Consider the following 14,840-nt stretch of genomic DNA (forward strand, 5'->3'; position numbering starts at 1 on the left):
AGAAAAATTATGTGAATATACCTGAAAAACATAAATTCTAAAGTAATTATAGAAGAGTAAAATTAGTAGCAGCTCCAGCTGTGACACACAATCTGATATTATTTACTTTATTTATTACATCATCATAAGTATCATTAGCCCACATAATTTTGGTTCTGGTGTACTGTATACAGTCAATTATTTGGTGAACAAAAAACACATTACTCTGTTTTTATGGCATAGTGAAGTATGGTAAGAAAGTACTTGGCATTATTGAGCAAAAAATGGCAGGTGAAAAATGTTCCATTAAGAGTCCAAATGACTTGAAGTAAGAACGTTTGTTTATTGTTAAGCATGAAGCTACACAAATGGCTATCTGTGCTGGTCTACTGAAGGTGTTAAAACTCAGTTTTGAGCATGAACTGAAAAACTGTTCTTGGGGAGTCAAACAAAAGATTTACTTTGTCACTAAGTTTTTTAACTACATATAAATGAGGAATCTTATGTAACACTGAAAGTTTGTTAAGCATCAGTTATGAAATTGGTTAGCATCTGCACAACCTTCAAATATTGAACCACATACCTAGTTTTAAAAGCTTGGGGTAAATATATTTAAAGTTTTAGATGTACTACAAGATGAAACCTTAAATGTATAGGTGGGTGGAAATTCCAGCTATGCTCATAAGTATCAATTACAATACACACTGTAAAGCTCACATTGTGTTGTGAACTTCAAAAACTATGCTAAATAAAAACTAGTTTTATGGAATATCTAATCCTTTACCTTTCCAAAACATTAAACATACTTTTATGGAATACCACCATGAGCTTGTACAAATCTTCAACTTGAAATTCCACCAGCAAAATTTAACACCCAGGTAATCTTGTCATACTCCCTCTATCTTTGAAAAATAAATGAAAAACAAAAGTAAGTTACAGATTGCAGTTCATCATTTGAAGATTAATCAAGGAAATAAATTAAACCAACTTAACTTGTAATTAAGATATTTCCTAATATATTTTGTAGCAAAGAAATCATCTTGAAAACTGTAGACAGTTGATTTCCAAAAAATTGCAGTATTTTTTCACTAAACATTAGATATCCAGGGGAAAACTTTAAGAAATAAAAAAAAAATTCCAAAAATATTTAAATTCAGTAAACAAAACTATATAGTATGCACTGTACTACTACATATATGTAAAATATTATAAGCTTCCTTTTGAACAATAGATTATTCAATAGTTTTTATTCAAAGAATTAAAAATAACCATTAAATACGTTAGTGTCAAATATTCAGATGTAAAGAAACTATAATTTATGTAACTGTGTATCCTTGATTGCTTTGTTTTCTGGTATATTATTTACTTTATTAAAATCTTGTCTTTGAGCTACATTTTTTTATATGGATATCTTAATCACATTAACAATCTTCCATGTCTTTCAAGATTTCTGCACATTTTACACTGCAAATACATACACTTAGCGTGTTTTATATATATATAAGTTAAATAACAGTCATGTATTATTACACCTTACTAATTAACATATTCAAACTTGTCTGATAAAATTTAAGTGAAAAAGTGCAATACTTTAAATTACTTATCACTGTAATTTTATATTCACACAATGTACTAAGAAACTGAAGCTTTAGTTTATCAATCAAAATGGCAATGTGAAAATGGGTCACAATTTTTCATGACTTCATTTTTGTTATTGTTGTTCATTGATTTATTCATAACTTATAATATTATTGAAGAATTTGTGTTTAAAAATTTTACTCCAACACAGATTGTTAATAAACTTATAACCTACAGTGCAATATATATAAACTTGAATTTTTAGTTTATTAATTTTTTTTTATCTGAAAGAAAAATTGAAAAAGTAACATATTTATTGTTTGAAATAAGCAAAGGGTAAACAATGGGTAATAAAGGAAACAGTGGCAGTAGTTGCTATTTTTCTCCAGGTGAAGTAACTTGTACATGAAATTAATGATGAGTTTAATGGCCCTCAGCGGTTGCTGATCGACTCTTTTTGGTCAAGCTAGCTGTTGCTGGTCAGTTGAGTAGACTTAGCATTCCTTGTTTCTTATTAAACTGATCACTGGTCCAATTTTTGTTGGTTTAACCATCTATATTAAGTGGTGAAGAGCTTATTTACAAATTATTATCATTTTATTATCTTTTCTTCATGAGTTTTGACTTTCAAGTTTCTGTACAATTAGGGTTTACTGTTAGCTTGAAAATGTGCTATTTATTAATCAAAAATGTCTATGAAACATACATAATTGTGAATAAAAATTCTTTTTAACTGGTTAATGGATAATTTTATATCTGATTATTATAAAGTTGATAAATATTTATTAAATATAACATTAAACTATCCCATTAGAGTTTCTAAAGTTCAAAACATAGAAATCATATAGAAACTATTCAAATACATAGTGAGAAATAAAAAAAACATTCACGGTTTATGTATGATATTGAAATACCTCTTAAAACTCAATGGAATTGTAATAAGTACTGTTTCACGTAACAAACACTAATCTATTAAATTTTGAAGAAAACTAATACAACTTAATTTTTAAAAAGTAATAATAATAAGCAGACTATTGATTTCTTCTCTAGAGATTTTTGTTTGCCTTCAATGCATTTATTAGAATTGAAATCTACTGACATTTTTCAGTCTAATTTAGTGGTTAACCGTTTAGTTTTACAGAATATATTAGGATGAGAACAACAGTGAACAGGCCAAGCACAAACCACATTTCATGCTCTAGTTTTGATTGCATAATCTCGGCGTAGTGTTTTATTTAAAAAAACAAAACAAATACTATATCATTTGTATTTCACAAAAAATATAACTTAGTATTATACTAGTAAATACAGATATATCGGAAACATTTATTTCCACCATTTTGGTTATGAAAGTAGATCATTCTTAATAAAATTCAGCTCGTTTTTTTAAGTTGAATCAACAAGGTATTATAAATTGCTTGATTGATTAGGCATGTACACGTGTTGCTTGTACATTTAATTATTTAAGTTAACGCATACGTAGTACTGTATTTAGTGACAGGTATGACAAGATTATAACATACAGTAACATTATAGCACAATAAAAAATTGTAGAAACACACAAGCAATAGCTAAAAGAAGTAATATTTACAAATAATAATAATAATTAGAACTTCCATATTTGTAAGTTCGTATGCACATATTTGAAAGCTCGTATTGTGCCACCTAGCGGTTCTTTACGAAGAAGAGATTTCAGGAAAGTTATCAGCTTCATTTAGCGCTTGCGCAGAATGCTTATTTGTGGACTTAGTCTGTAACGCAAGCTTTCGAGTCGCCATAGTTGGACTTTAAGATAGAGTGTATATCCTATGCTAAGTAGCATTTAGGTTCATAAAAAGAAATGAGTTCTTTCGGGGTCGATTTTCCAATGGCGGATCAGGTAAGAAATAAGAGTTTATTTTAATATCCATCAACATATAGCAATGCATTTTTCAACTCAGCTGTAAGATATGGTAGCCGGTTTGAGGTGGCATAGATCAGGCTTTTATCTTATACAAGTTACATATAAGATAGCCTGGTTGGCTGATCTCGCTTAAACATCTTGTTTTATGTTACTGCTTGTTTTACTTCCTTAACAAAAATACAATGATTAATGTGTTTCAAAACTCAGATTTTTGCTTATGTGTATTTTGGTTTTACATAACTTCAAAACTACAATGATTTTTTAGTAATAATTCATTACTAGACCAAATAACGTGTCTTGTCGGTCTTTGTTTGAGGCGCCGCGTCTGTTCTGCAGTTTTGAGCCCCAAATCCCATCGTTACACACATACAACAGACAGGCGTCCATTGCTTCAGAAACTAAGTCCCCGTTTCTCACTTTGGTTGTGGTTGTTGTTTTCAGGGCCCATTCAGTCCGACTGTTACTTCGAATTTGGCTTCTGGATCTGGAATGTTTCACCATGGTAATATATACATTTCCTTATTAAAGATTAATCGTCTCATTGAAATATTTCTTTTTCATATTAAGTTTAAAAAATAAGACCAGTTATCACTTATTTCGTTTTTCAAAATACCGTGTAGCAGCAAAAATTATGGTTGAAAAAATCAGTATATCTTTTGTTGGAAACTAGAGGATTACAGAGTGAGAGTAAGATAGCTATATGTTGTGTGTATATATATATGTATATGTGTGTGTAGTATGTTAGTTCTTTTTCATACTTAAAATCCTTACTCTTCATTGATGATACATAATAATGCTTATAAATTTTAAATCGAGAACGACACGAACAATTTGTTACATATTTTCTGTATACTTTATTGTAGTTTATTAGGGTGAAACTGGTAGTTTATACATTTGAAGTAGATTAAATTGTTTTATTGTAGAAATTGAAAATAATATCAATAAATGCAGTTCAAAGTATATAAGAATCAAATTGTATTTTTTTGTCTAGTGATATTTATGGTAGCAATTGTTCTTTCCCTCAGTGCTTATGTAATTTTATATACCGTTCTCAAAGAACCCTTTTATATTTGTTTTAAAAGTGTTAAGTATAGATTATATAATAGATAAATATCCATAAATGTTTTTGGTATTTAGCTAAAGACTATTTTTAAACAATTTATGTTTATACAAAATTTTATTTTTACTGTACGATCCATGTGTAATTGTGATGTTAAAAATTATAATGTTGTTGTAAGTTATGTATACTGGATAATAGGTTAAATTGTATGATGTTAATTTAGAACTAAAACAATTAAAAAATACACATTTTGAAAAGCTTGAATTATATATATATATATATACATTACTAAACTTCTTGGGTTAAATTGTAATCAGTACTTTTAACGTGATTTTAGTATTAAAGTCATGTGTAGTCAGCTTAATTTTGTAAAAAGAACATTTAAATTATCAGTTTTTACAATCTGTAATTACTCTTATGATTTTTTGCAGTACTGTAATCCTACCAAAGACAAGTAGGCGAATTAGAATATATTTCTTGCGTACTTCGTTGTAAACGTATGAAACTAGGCCATAAAGATAGAACGTCCAAAAACGTGTACTCTTTGTCGGGATCTGTAACATACGTAGTAAAGCAAATCGTATATAAAGTGTCATAATTTGTGTTGAGGAATGTAAACAGTGTTTCATATCAATGTGGTGTTTAAATATATATATAAAAGAAAAATTTACCTTCAACCTTGTTAGGGGTGACTATTTTTATAATTTCATTACAATGACAAGGTGTTAAGTGCTTACTTTTCTCTAGGTTTTCATATCAGAGTTTAATTCGGACTCTTTTTAAGTCCCGCTTTCCAGTGTTTCGTGTTCTTAATGGCTTATTACGTTTATTACTTGTTATGATCAACATGATCCATTGTTTTCTTGTGTCGAGGTGACCCCGCATTTAAGTTAAACTAACAATGTGATAGCCACTGTATGATCATCAGTTATATGATATTACGAATTTTGATTTTTCAGTACCCTGTGTATAATTAATATTAAATGACAATTTAAGAGCTAAATAATTCACTCACATATATACTGTTTTACAATTTGAAAAATAGGATTTTGAACATTAATATGAGGAAGTGTGGTGTAACGAATTTCATTTGAAGTGCCAGGGAAAGTCATGGATTTGGTAACCCCGCCAGATGGCGCGACTCACCACCATGTGATAATATACGAAGTTGTGTAGTTAATTAGTCATGTATTTTATAGAAAATATTGGAGGTTATTGATTCCGAAAACTGATAGCTACACCTTTCCTATACATCTACAGAAAGTTGCATAATGTTAGAGATCAGTCATATGGGCTTGTGTATTGGTGTTCGATCACGCAATAGTGTGACGTGTAGAGTTTAAAGATCGCATCGCAAACTAAAGCATTTCCGCCAACTAGGCGAAAAAAACACACCCGATAATAAATTAAAATGCTATCATGTAGTTTCTCGCCTTTTAGTCTTCATTTTAAACCAGCTACAGTGCACACAAGCGCACAGAGTTGATCATTTTAGATTGAATTTGCATTTGCTTAGTTTTTAAGGGTCGTTTGTTGCAGTATATAGCTGAAATTATCAAGAGAAGTGTAGCATTTATAATAAAGTTTAAATCCACGCTAATGGAACAGTACCAATATTGTGGATTTTAACTTTATTGTAAAGTACTTTATATGGTATGTGTTTACCCATTTTTTATAAGTTTAGCCATACTCGCTGCTGTAGTAGCGACTTATTTGAACTTATGGTACATGAAGTCAGTATTTTTAAGACGTGCTTTAAAAAAGAGCCTGTCACATATAACTCATGAAATTAAGCATGTAACTCTACCTTTCGTACTGCAGCTATAATATGCGTATCAAAAATAATTAACGTTTAGTAACATACCCCCAATCTCCAGGATTAAAAAATTAATAAAATTGAAAATATTACTGAAAGGGTTGCTAAAGAAAGTAATTTTTAAACCCACACGATACTTCCAAGGTATGTTAGTTCACACTGCCTTATAGTTTGAAGATGTATATGTTATTATGGTCATTTCTGTACTTCTGTACATTTTCAAAAGTTTGTGAATTAGACAAAGAGACCGGTTGGCGACGCTTTTCTCTTTTTCTATCCTATGCAACAACAACTAAACAGCTTATCGAAACATGATATTCTGAATCTTGACTTGATTATCTTGTTTTGGTTTTACAGACTTTTTTGATACGGAAAAGTTAGTTTTTAAGAAAAAGTGTTAGTTCTAAGTGTTTAGAAATTTAGTTCTTTGCTGCGATAAAACCTGTGTTTCAAAGTTTGGAATGTAATTAAGATACCACTTACACAATACAAACTGTTGTCTTGGCGTTAAATTATCATTTTTAATGAATACATTTCTCACATTTGTTTATTAACTAAACAGCGTTGATTCTTGTGATATAGAGTAGTAGACCTGTGACGTTCTTGGAAAATACACTGTGAGTCTGTTAATTTTAAGCCTTCCAAAATGCTTAGATGTAAAGTAGTTGCTGGTTTTGTATATTTAATTGACTACTCAACGTTTTGCTTTACATCTTCAGGAGCGTTCCACTAAAACACAAATGTGAAGAAGCTGTAAAGCAAAACGTTGGAGGTTCAGTTAAATGAAAAAATAAATTTGGAGTTATAATGTCGTTTATTTCTAGAATTAAGATATATTCTATGCTTCAATACACACTAAGGAAATGAAAAAATTATTTGTTAATTTTAGAATTTGTGTATCGAGTTTAAAAGTGTCTTCATTGCATATAAAATGGATCTTACTTTGTGTGTGTGTGTATTTATGTTGTGTATTAATGTCTGAACAGCGTTATGTAACACGTTTCAATACAAAACATTAGTGAAACGTTGAAATAGTCCATATTTCAGCAAATCGTGTGTTATAACAAACTTACTCAGAATAAAAGCAATGTCTGGCCACTTGGGAGGTTTGTTCTCGTGGGATTTAATTTCTGCATGAATGTTAAACATAGAGTAAAGTGACAGTGTCCTAAAATTTAACACTTTTAGAACTAGTCAGTTGAATCAATAGAACTATTTTATTCCTTTACTGAGACATAACTTGTTTATTTCCTTATGGGATCATGTCGCTTGTAATGTCATAAACTGGTTATTTAAGCAGTTATGACAACTATAATTATGTAAAATACGGTTTTTGTTTTGTTGTTTACGCGCCGTCTTCAATATAATTTTGAGCTTTATATAATGTGTGTCTGAGAGATAAAACACAACCATTATCAAGAAAACCCGAAAAGGTTCAGAATAACACATCTACTGATTACGTTATCCTATCTTTATCTTTCCCCACATTAAACAATATGCACGAATTCTATATACTTACAACCAACTTTCCTACCCAAAGCTAATAAGTCTTTCAGCAGTTTTTAAAGTGATCAAGATGAAAGTGGTATTGATAATTGCTATTGTTAGAAGATCCAGTTTTGTTTAAGTTTGGTAATTACTGCAATTAACAGCTGTGTTTGTTTGGGTTTGTTTAACGCTCGGGTGCATGATCATTGATATATTTTCGCCGATTCCCCAAGTTTCCATCACATTGGCCAACATCCTGATACGTCATTACTAGTACGTCCTGAACTAATATTTTTCAACCAAAAGCGGCGATGCTTGATCACAAAGTAGATGTGAAAGTAGACGTGTGAGTGTGTAGCTCCTGAACCAGCATTTCACATTCATTTGCTCTACATTAGTATATAGCAGTACGCAAAGACGGGAGTCGGCCGTATTTCTGAAAATATTCTTTTAGAAATTTTGTATTCCTTATAGATTAATCGGTGTTTTTACATTTGAAAAATATATGTGCGAAAAAAAATAGTGTGTACTTACCATTGGTTGACGACAATCAAATGAACTTCTGACTACTGAGGGGAAGTAATTGTTACATACTTCTATCGTAATAAATTTATGTAAGAAGCTAAATTCAAATCCCTTTAATTTAAAGGTTCTGACCTTGTAATTAAATTTTAGGACATTTAGCCACTCCATTATTATATATAAGTAATTGTTAAAGGCTTGATCTCGAATAGCCGCGCTAGTTGTTTGTTTATAATTATGCACAATGGCTATCGGTGCTCTGCCCACCACGGGTATCGAAACCCGATTTCTAGCGTTGTAAGTCGGCAGACATACCCCTGTGCCACTGGGGGGGGGGGGTGCGCTATTTGTACAAATAATTTAATAAAAACTTATCGTACTTCTTTTGCAGCGTTTCTTCTATTACTTCTAAAGATTTGTTTTATAATTGTGATTAGTTGGAGAATTAATAACACTTTTAATTGATGTATGCTGACTAAGTTGTTATTTGAAGTCTTTCGGTCCGTTTAGACAATAGTAGTAGCAGCAACCTGATGTTCCCATAGCGCAAATAACGGTTAAGTTTGTGGACTCTGTATCTCAGAGGCTGTGGATGGTCTTCCATATATTGAATTAAAATTAGGGCATAGCGTATACTGCCCACTGTGCTCACTATATATATATATTACCACGATATTTCGATATTTTTGTTATAAAAAAATCCCACTCGTTTTCCATTAAATCAAATGTTACAATTTTCTTCCCACTATTATTATTACAAAAACAAACAAACTGCATTTGCTACTGAACAATATTTCAGAATTTTATTAGCATTTTTAAAATTACACTAACATGGGTGACAGTACTAAGAAATACTGTGATTTGTACAATAACTTGAAGCATTTCATAACAGCTGTCTGGTGTTTAACCTTAATAATATGATTTTCAGTAAATAAATTATGGACCTTTCTTCTTCAGGGGCAAACTGGGACATATTATTCAAAAGCATGCATAAAATAAAGTATAACATGTGCCCTAAAGTTCATAAGCCACATGTGTGCCACCCTGCCCTTTTTTCTTGCTGGATAGAATTGCGATCCTAAAGCTAATGTGGGTTACTATCGAGTGTCACTTTCTCACTTGCTGTGTATTGACAAAACGTTATGATATCTAATCAAAAACACCTTAGGTGTAAAAACAAGGTGTGGCTAATAAAGGATTGAGGAATGGAACAAAATTGGCAGCCAAACTGGTAGCTACAACTGTAGCATTGATAAGAATTTTACAGTAAATATTAATTCATTAATTAGCTAGGCTATATATTTTGTTCTACCTGCCAGCATACCCCACGTTGAACAAAAAAACACGGCCTGGCCAATTAATGAATGAATATTTGCCATAACATTCTTATCAATGCTATATGTGTAGCTACCAGTTTGGCTGCCAATTTTGATTTCATTCCTTTAAGTTGCACACTCAGTCCTTTTTTGGCCGCAGCTTTTTTTTTCACACCTAGTGTTTTGATTAGATCTACATATCCTGATTGAATCGATATACAATGTGACATGGAGATCTGTCAATAAATCACAGCCCTGACAGCAAAGTACAAAAACATGGTACCCTTGACAATACTTCTTCCAGGGGAATACAGCAACCTTACAGAGACACATTGATGATCATTGTGTCTGAATCGAACTACACTATTACACCTAAAAATGCAGTCTGCAAGCTCAAGGTGCAGCATAAAGATGTTTGCAGTGACAATTTCCCAAGAAGTGATCAACTGAAATCATTAGTTTCTCAAATGCGGTCACAGCAAAAGAAGAAGAGTCAAACAGCTAAAATCCCATAGTAATTGTACAACCATGCCTATGTGCTTTAATGTACACATCCACTTGGAAACAAAGCACCATAACTTTTAAAATATGTATTCAATTTGTGTTAAAAAAGTTGTGAGAGTTTCTTCGTTCAAGATGCATCTAAATACATGATTTTTAAGTTGCCATATTGGAAAATTTTTGGTAACCAACAACCTTATAGTAAAATGACCCCCCCCCCCGGCTCATACGACGCATGTTAATAAATTCCATGAATTTATTTGTCAACCTTTTTTATCTAGCTTAAAACTCAACTTCCATTCTTCAAACAATTAGTAACAATGGGGGTAGTTGGCCAGTATGATTGCAATATATTTATTAACCTAGCAATATTTAATACTAAATCAAAATAAATAACGTTTAAAAATACACCGGTTATTTTTGTGTGCGATTGCTAGCGAAGTAGCCTACAAAATAACACCATCGTGTCACGCATAGCCTGCGTTTTTGCGTACCCACGATGTCAGACGTTACTAGTTACCTGTCTGAAAGTATATGCGCTTTATATTTCGTCATGTTTATAGTTCCTGTAGCCTGCAGGGCCGGACTTTAAGGAGGAGAGGACAACTGGGACATTTGTTCAGGGTACTGTGCTGCTTAAAGGACCACAAGCCCAGGTTAAGATATACAAATAATAAATCTTTTAAATCGCTATGTCGGTTTGACAACAGATTCATTTGTTCTGTAATCGCGCTAGCTACACGCTGGCGTCTCTTACTAGTAACGCGCACACAAGAAGACGGAGCGAGAGGGATAGAGAAAAAAAAAGTGAAGAAATTTATAGGTGTAGCAAAACAAACAAAAGATAGAAAAAAGCAAGATAGTGAAAGATGCCTGCTGGAATAGAAAAAAACCAAGACTATCAGACTTCGAGTTTTAAATCCTTTAAAGATGAAGAAACGACAACAAATGAACAACCTGTTGACGAGTTGTGTCGATGTTATGGAGAAAAACTTATAGCTAATTATTAAATGACTTTACTATACGCTTGTTATCTACGTTTAAACAACGTAATGGTTATGTTAATTAGGTTTCAAAGTACTTTTTTCGTTCAACATCGTGTATTACGTTGTTTTAATAGTATAAATGGGTTTGATGTCTCTTGCAGTTTGGGTATTTGATGAACCAAAGAAAAAAACAACAAAAATGTATAATGAGTTTTGAATATGTTTTAGATGCATTTCTTTTAAATTAACAGTTCCCGAATTTGTAACTTAAGTAACAGTACTTAATTAAAAACGTGTCTCCTTCAACGTGGACCGGTTTTTCGATCTGTTATTTGTTTGCATATTATCTCTAACTTTGAGGATAAAATCGTCTGGATGATTTGCTTGTGCAACATTATTTTAAAGCCGGAATATTTATATTCAAAATTAAGTAACTTAAACAGTGGCACAAAGGTTATACTATGCGAATCACCCCTACTCTGGCATGGCCGGGGGGAATACATCTAGTCACTTGTCCTGAGGCTAATGATACTTAAATCCGGCCTGCATACTCGTAATATTCTATCATTACAATTCATTTCCTTGGCGTATGTATTTCCTTTATACGAAAAAATACCGATCCAAAAATAAATCAAGTACACACACATGAAAGACGACCCTAGTAAATAATAACCATAATTCTGATTTGTAAATGATTCATACAAAATTGATAAACACTATTATTCACCACCTTAATCTAGTTCATATCATAACAGTTGTTACTCATGCAGTTCAATAATATAATAGCATCTCAACCACTACTGTTTCGGTTGTATCCCAACCGGCCTGATGAGCCCTGGTATAGGTTTATATACTGTTATACAATTCTTCTGTACTGTCACTTATAAGATTTTAGATGACTTGAAACATAAGCTGACTCTCCCGTAGCTCAGCCTGAGCGTTTATAACGCTAAAATCGGGGGTTCGATTTCAGCGGTGGGAACCCGAGCGCTTTCGAAAGGATAGGGTTTTTATTCATTTCTATCAAGACTTCTTGAACCTACGTGTTTTTCTTTTAACATCATGAGCATTGATGAAAATATAGATTGAACTGGACCTCCTTTGAACTTAGACTTCGAGATCAAACAATTTTCGGAATACTAAATTTATTTATTATATCTGTTATTGTGTGGCTGTATAATGTGAAGAACTAAATAGTGGCCAATGACACTTTTTCTTCACTTCACCTATCCAGTATATAGGTTTTCTCATAGTTACTACAAAGCATGTTCACACCAACAGTATGTTTAATATCGTTTTTATTAGAGATATTTTCGTAATTGCTTTTTGTTTGCCTTTTTAAAAGTTCATCTTCTCATATAGCTTTGTCATTTAACCTGACAAATATAATAACTCATAATTTTCAATTCATAATTCATGCGTTTTATTATTCAACCAGGTTTTTAATTTGTAAACATTGAAATTTTTAAAATGATATTGTGAATATTATACTGGTTCATATTGTAGATTACAGGTGGCAGCATCGTTCAGTTATTGAAGTGAGTTTCTTCTACCTGCAGTTACCACTGGTCTTTGTATAAATATAGACATCCGTCCATGTAAACTTTAAATTTTCTAGTAGGTGTAAGAAAACAGGAGCAAGTAGAATTAGGTTTGGCTGTAACTTACTTGATTATTGGCCATAGGACATTTGGTCAACTAAACAAAACTAAAGTAGTGTGCAAAATATCCGGTGATTGTTGACCTTTGTATGTCACTGAAAAGATTTTCAAAACTAAATTCATAATTAAACTTACTTTATATTATTAGTATTATTCATGCTTTAATTTCTCTATACTTGTGTTATTTCCTATACATTGCACCGCATTATCATTTTCTCTGTTTCCTACCACTTTTTGCCATTATTTTATTTTTAATTTTATCTTTATAAAGATTGGTTAACATTTCTTATAACTATTATCACACTTAAGTATTTTATGTACTGTACACACCTCTTTGTCACAAACTAAACCTGACACCAACAACTCTAGGTTATGAATGGCTAGTTTTCAAGGCTAAGTCATATTGAACATCCGGTTTAAATTACGTCGACATCCGTGGCTATATATTTCATTACAGTCATTAAACATAACCCTTTATTTATCTGAAGAAGAATAGCTGTACTCGAAAGTGCTCGAGTTTTGGGTCTCGTTTGAAAACCATTACAACTTTTGTATGTGATCCTGTGTGCTAACTTCTTAATCAGAATGTAGATTTCGCTTCACTTACAGAAAGCTCTTTCTACTATTCTCCAGCTATACGTGAGTCAGTACGTGAAATAACGTATAGCAACTCCAAATAAATCCTCATAAGCAAAAATATAAAATGCATTTGATCCAGTTAAAGAACACCTTCATAATATAAATCCATGCAAATATTCTCTACATTATATATATATATATATATATAAAGAAAAAACGAGTCTAAGCCAACAGAACAACATCTTGTTATCCAGCATGCTGTAATCTGTGTTCGTGCAAATTTTCATCATATTCAGTGTGGTTTTCTTATACTTTCCCACATTTAGGTGAATCATTATATATATAATGATGGAAAATAGTAATTAAAACATCTTAATCAGAAAGATGGAATTGAAATACGGTAATACTAAGTACGTCATAGTCTATATGTATACAAAGTTTCACCACATTTAAGAAGGAGTCTTCTTATATCTTCATTTTCCCACCGTTAGGTGAATCACTATATATAACGACGGAAAACAAGTATCTAAAACGTCTAAAAGAAAAGAAAATGTGTTCAGACAACTGACCAACGAGTTTAAATTATTCAGGAAGTTTTAATTTATACTTATGCAAATTTTTCCTTCAGTTAATAGAGGTATTCTTACATTTTCCAAAGTTAGTTGAGTATATATATCGACGGAAAATAGTGACCAAAAACATTCGTTAAAAAAGAATAAAATGCGGTTAAGCCATCTAAACAACAAATTATTCGTGTGCAGCATGTTGTATTCTGCATTCAACCCTCACGATACCATTTTTCTCAGATGATGTTTGAGCTCGACCTTCATTCCAGGGCAGTAATTTACGATATGATTTCTTCATTACACACTGATCTCATACAAACATACTTGGGCTATGTTCACATTCTAAAGACATTCGTCAACAAAGTTACTCAAAAGAGGGGAAAATATAAAAAATCTTCGATATTATGCAAAACCAGAAAACATTGCAAGAAATAACCGAGGCATTCAGAAATTTTTATAAATTAATGTCGAGAATATAGTGTCCCAACGGTAAGACTGAGAGCTTATAACGTTAAAATCCAGATTTAGATACCCGAGTTGGGTACAGCACAGATATATCATTGTGTAGATTTGTGCTTAACAATTAAAAGCAAAAAAATATATAAAAACACCATCAACAGAAAAATCATTAATCTTAGTGACTGTTCTCTGACTGAGAAACCTAAATTACAAATGAAAATACACTTCGAAAAATGTAGTGAAAGTATGGGTGAGACTTTAATAATGTAACCTCTATTTGCCAGACACTTTAATAATGTAACCTCTATTTGCCAGACACTTTAATAATGTAACCTCTATTTGCCAGACACTTTAATAATGTAACCTCTATTTGCCAGACACTTTAATAATGTAACCTCTATTTGCCAGACACTTTAATAATGTAAC

General features: G+C 31.6%; 1 protein-coding gene across 1 annotated transcript in view; it reads left to right on the plus strand.

Moving 5' to 3' along the window:
- Positions 1–3,302: 3,302 nt before the first annotated feature.
- Positions 3,303–14,840, plus strand: part of LOC106471268 (DNA topoisomerase I, mitochondrial-like) — a 57,340-nt gene continuing 45,802 nt past the window's right edge. The window contains exons 1-2 of the mRNA XM_013931859.2: positions 3,303–3,436; positions 3,902–3,962. The gene's annotated coding sequence lies outside the window, so the exon portion shown is untranslated. The remainder of the gene's footprint in view (positions 3,437–3,901; positions 3,963–14,840) is intronic.

Source organism: Limulus polyphemus, unplaced genomic scaffold, assembly GCF_000517525.1.
Source record: "Limulus polyphemus unplaced genomic scaffold, Limulus_polyphemus-2.1.2 Scaffold4504, whole genome shotgun sequence".
Lineage (NCBI taxonomy): Eukaryota > Metazoa > Arthropoda > Merostomata > Xiphosura > Limulidae > Limulus > Limulus polyphemus.